Here is a 6000-nt window from a genome sequence, read left to right on the forward strand (position 1 = left end):
TATTACTGATATTATCACAAATAGCACTGGATACAAGCAAGACAACATCCACCTAATCCCAATGCTTTCGAACATCCACTGTAGACCACTTTTAGGATACGATAAAAAGGAAGACACCCTGTAAAAATAGTTATAGTTGATAATAATCTGACAGATATCAGAATTAGAAGTAAGGTCTCAGATAATCATCATAGCTTAAAAATATTCCATCAGAATACAAGAAGTCTGCTACTTAAAAAGGGGGGCTGCTGCTTTCAATTCAAGGTGCAGCAGGTTTAGATGAACCAGATGTTGCAGTACTTTGCTCAGAGCTACAGAAAAAGAGCAGATAAACTTAGAAAATTACAAAATTAGATCTAAGGATTCTAGAACCAACTCAAGAAAAGAAGTGTTGCAATTTTCTATTCACAACACCCTTAGGTCACAGGCTGCAGATGTAAGTCAATATTGCCTTGCACATGATTTTCTGTGTAGTCAAACTAGAACTAGAAAGCAGTCCATCATAATTATAACTATCTACAGGGCTCCTGTAGGAATATGCCAAAGTTTCTTGCTCGGCTAGAAACTGTCCTTTACAAGAGCAACAGTAAAATTATTCTATCTGAGGATTTTAACACTGACTTTCTATCAACCAATAACAACCACAGACAACTCAAGGTCCCATTCCCAACACAGGTAGATGACTGCAGCAAGGCTGCCATTAACAATGCTTTCGTGGACCCAACACAGTATTATGATGTAAAATTACAGGCTGTAGTAAATGCACTATCTGAATGTGATGGTCAAACAGCATTCCCAAAACTTAGGAACAGAAAAACAGTTAGTCATGTTAGGATACTAAACACTGAATCCACTAATATGTTTAGAAATAGCCTACAGCAGGAACTTACGGAAAGAAGTCCACCATGAAAAATAAATATAACTCGTTTTTAAATCTATTTCTCAATCACTTCCCCCAAAGACAAACCAAAACTAAATCAAAAGCCTGAATAACAGCTGGGATTATAACATCCTGTCCCAGAAAAAAGCTAGCCTCAGCGGCCACACAGGGTCATGTGTGTGTGTGTGTGGGTGTGTGTGTGTGTGTGTGCTTTTACTTTAGGCTTTTGGCTGATAGCTTAAACATATAGCAGACTTGTTTTGTGACTGTCTGTCACCTCTATATGGTGAGTAGCAGTCTATCTTTTTCATAATATTGTAGTTAGTGATATTTATACTCAACAACAAAAAACTTTTCCAGCCTAACTATGATATTCAAAATCGTGACACAAGACAGAAACAAAACCTTCACAAAGAGTCAGTAATTCTCAATATAGTGCAAAAAGGAAGTTATACAGGCTGGAATAAGAATTTACAATAAGCTCCCACTGAATATAAAAAAGGACATTAACAATCATCATGTATTCAAGAGGAAACAGCAATAATTCCTCCATACTGCCAGACAGTGGTCATATGTGCATGACGTGTGCTTGTTTGTGTGAGTAAATGTGTGTGTGTGTTTCCTTTTCTAATGAAGGCTGTGGCTGAAATCTACAGTGTTGTCATTTAGTTGACCTGTCTGCAACTTAATGTGTCATCTTTACAGTAAGTAGTAACCTATCTTTTTCTTACAGTGTTGTACCTTTTTAGTTATATTGATGTATATGTTCGTTTTCACAATATTATAAATCTCCTAAAGTTCTTTCTCAATTTCTTTGAATTTTTGACACAATATTGCATTTGAATACACATATTTTTATACACCTACTGGCACATAAAAACACATGCATATTTAAATGCAACATTGTGTCAAAATTTCAAAGCAATCAGGGAAGAACTTTTGTAGATGTACAATTTTGTACAAATGAACATATACATTTTTATTGATTTACTCTGGAATTATTACATATATTACCTGTGGAACTGTATTAAGTATATAAAAATGCACATATTCAAATGCAATATTGTGTCAAAATTTGGAAGCAATCGGTGAAGAACTTTCGGAGATTTACGATTTTCGACAAATGAACATTAACATTTTTATTTATACGGATGACAATTTTTAGTGCAGTGAATGTAATATTGTATACCTTTTATGTATTTTCTCCACAGTACTGTTAGTTTTTTGAGACCTTGAATGTAATATATATCTTGTATTTATTTTTTTAGCATTACTGTTTGTTTTGCTGCTCTTTTTGCTCATGTTATATTGTATTTTGATTTGTCCTACATTACAGTGCAATCTTTGTACAAAATGTAATTTAAGAGGACCAAATAAAAATCAAATCAAATTATGCTTTGCAAACTCTCACCGCTTCACTTGATACATATATGTCCAAAGTGCGTGGTACAATACTCTTAAATTTTCATCACTGGTACTCCACATTTTCATCCCAAAGATGATAATGACTGCTCAGATCTGTCTCCTTTTACACTTGTGCTCAGATCTGTCTCCTTTTACACTTGCTACAGTCAAATATTTTACTGTCTTTCTTAACATTCCCTTTAAGATTTGTTGTTATTCATAATAGCATATCTATTTTCTAAGTAATTGCTCCAGGCCATCTTCAGAAAGCTGTTCAGTGAAGTCTCACACAAACTGTGTTTTTAAGTGTTTATATGTATATATAGAAATGGCTGGTATGTTGACTCAGATGCTAATGTGCATCTCACAGCAAATACATATTGGATGAAGAATACGTGAACAATGTTAGCATGTTATGACAATGAATCAGACTAACATTCCAGTGTTGTGGTCTGGAAAAGTTGATTTAACAACAAAAGTTGGAAAGACTTTCTATGATATCATAGTGAAAAATGTTGTAGGTCCTCCACAACTAACAACAAATTTACTGTCTGTCAGAAGACTGACCGAAGTAGGAAACCCAGTTGAATTTAGTGGTGATTCCTGTAATATTTTTAACAAGAATCAAGAATTATATGCATCTGCAGAATTTGTTAATGGTCTTAAAAGGTGAATGTTGATAGGAGAGTTAATTTTTTGAGAATGGTTACTGCATCTAGTTGGCACAGACATTTAGAGCATTTAAAAGCAAAGGATCTTGTAAAAATGAAAAAGGTGTGTTGAAGGAATGTTGTGTGAAGATGTTTAACATCAGTGTTAGTAAACAAAACTGTGTGGTATATAATGAAGGCAAGCAAACAAGGTAGCCTTTTCTACATGAAGGTGGTGGAGCCACTGAACAACTTTTAAGTTATACAAGCAGATCTTTGAGGGCCAATGAAAGTTACGTCATAAGGTAGTGCAAAGTAGTTCCTCATTTTGCAAGATGTTCATAACCAAATGGGATTTTTTAAATTTGAGTCAAAAACAAACTAAAGAAAGAGCTGCCCAGCTATACCACTATTGACCAAAACCTTGCAACTTCAACTGTGTTAAGAGTCGCAAACAGTACTGGTGGTATCCACAGGGAATTGCCATTTCTGGAGATTACTCCTGCATATTCCAACTCCAGAATGAAAACAACAGAGTGACCTTCACATTGGCAGACACTTCACTACGGATATCTCGCGGCACTATGTCAGTGAGCTGGTAGTTTTACAAGCAGTGCTGGTTTCATACAACACATAATAAGCCTTCACATTCTGTTTAGAACCTTGTTAGTTTCGTTTGTGTGGGTGGATTTGTACCAGACTAGGTATGCATAGTCTGCAGCACTGTAACATGTTGTCAGTGCCATCATTCTCAGGATCTGTGGTCAAGACCCCCACATGTTACCACTAATCTTGTGAAGAATATTATTTCTGGCTTCCACCTTCATTCTCATACTCATAATGCTGCCTGTATGTCAAAGAACAATCCTGAGTGACTCCCAAATATTTTGGACGGGTCATATTTACTAACAGTATTTTTCGCTATGAGTTTTTAAGTTTGCGATGTGCCTGATCAGACAGTTGTGTTTCAGTTTGATTTGGATGAAGTTGATTGTGAGAGTAATAGACATTCAACTGACTCAATACGTCTGTCAGGTTGGCCTCATGTTTTCTGAAGATTTCCCGTGACTTGCTAATGCTAGATCATTGACGTAACGTAAAGCATTTGTGTATTTCCTAAAAACAATGGATGAGACCTGTGAAAAATTTCAAGGATTACAAAAAATGGCAGAACATCAGCAATAAAGGAAAATCAAAATAATAAGAACAGATGGTGGCAAAGACTTCTGTTGTGTGAGGTTCGACAATGTGCTGAGAAAGCATGACACTATACATCAACTAATTAATAGTTATACACCAGCACAAAAGGTTCAGCAGAAAGATTGAACAGAACTGTGATAGAAAAGATAAGACACACACTATTTGATGGTATACTTGTTAAAACATTTTTAGTGATAAGCGAATGGATGGTCAATTGGCAAGAAACCAAACATTAGTCATCTCATGGTAAATGGAAGCAAGGTCATGACTCATATTACCAAAGTTAAGAAAACAAAATGGGATATAAAGGTAAAGAAAATCATAGAAAATGATAATGCTGTAGAAACTGAAGCATAGGATCATGGCAAAATCATAATTTAAGTGGGGGAATATGAAGCAAAAGAATAGTCTGATCGTATATGAAGAGAAGACTTACATGATGCTTCAGAAGAATCAGTTAAATCTGAGGAAGAAATTGATAACTGAAAACTTTTTCACATGAAGATGAAGTGAATAAGATCAGAAGGTTACAGCACCAGTTCTGACCAAACAGAAGATTTGCTGCTTATGAGACTTATTTTCCTCCTGGAGCTTCAGATCAAATGGAGGACCCAACAGCTGTGGAGGATGCCCCTTCCAGACCTTATGCAGAGGAATGGAAACAAGCAATGGATGAAGAGATGCAGACCATGATTCTTGGGAAGTGGTAAATCTTCCAGAAAGTACTAGTGTTGTGCAGTGGAAAAGGGTGTTCAAGAAAAAGTGCAATATCATGTCGGGATATTAACAAGAAGATTCATTCAGACTCTGGGAATGATTAGGATGAAACCTTTTATCCTGTGATAATGCATTCTACTTGTAAGGGCTTTATTTATTGAACTAGATTAAACGCACTTCTTGATGTGAAGACACCCTTTTTAAACGGTATTCCCAAACAGGAAATTTTTCTAATGCAAGCTGAAAGTTTTAATTTTTGTAATGAAAAAAGAAAATTTTTGAAGTAAAAAGGGGTTATGTAAGGGGTGAAACTGTTATCCAGAGTGTAGAATCTAAGAATAAAGATGTTTTAAATTGCTTAGATTGCAAAAGATGTAGAGTAGAACATTGCTTGTTTTCAAAACGTAAGGATAAAGTCATGTTTACTATGATTGCTTTATATGTTGATGATTTCTATATTTTTTTCAAATGGCACAAGTGAGACTGAATTCTTGAAACATGAGCTAAGTTTGGACTTCAAAGTAGAGGGCTTAGGAAGTGCTAAAAATTGTTTAGTGCTGGAAAATCAAATATGACAACTTTAATGGAGTGTTAACTTTACATCAAGAGAAGTATATTGATCAGCTGTTGGAAAGGTTCACTTTGACCATTTGTAAAACTGTAAAATCTCCTATTGAAAATTAACTTGATTCTCTGTGTGGAAAAGAAAACAAGGTAGATGATGTTCCTTATCAAGCCATAACAGGTACCTTAAAGTGTTTGTCAAGTACTTACAAGGCCAGATATTTGTTTCAATGTGAGTCACTTCAACCAGTTTAATAATTCATGTTCTGACAAATAATGGAAATGTGTTAATAGAATTTTGAGATATGCGAAGGAAATTAAGACTTAATGTCTAAATTTTACAAAAGGAGATATAGAATAAATTGGTTGTTCCTTAGACAGAAAATTATACACAAGTTTTATTTTTAAATCGTGTGGCTATCTAGTTTCATGGCAAAGCTGTTGCTCTTTCTAGCACAGAGACTGAATATATGGCTTCTTCAAAGCCTTATCGAGAAGCCATTTATTTGAGTTACTGCATGAACTGATAAGCTATAATAAGTGTGTAACTTTATTTAATGATAATCAGAGTGCATTAAATTTATC

Source organism: Schistocerca americana, chromosome 4, assembly GCF_021461395.2.
Source record: "Schistocerca americana isolate TAMUIC-IGC-003095 chromosome 4, iqSchAmer2.1, whole genome shotgun sequence".
In the NCBI taxonomy this organism is placed as follows: domain Eukaryota; kingdom Metazoa; phylum Arthropoda; class Insecta; order Orthoptera; family Acrididae; genus Schistocerca; species Schistocerca americana.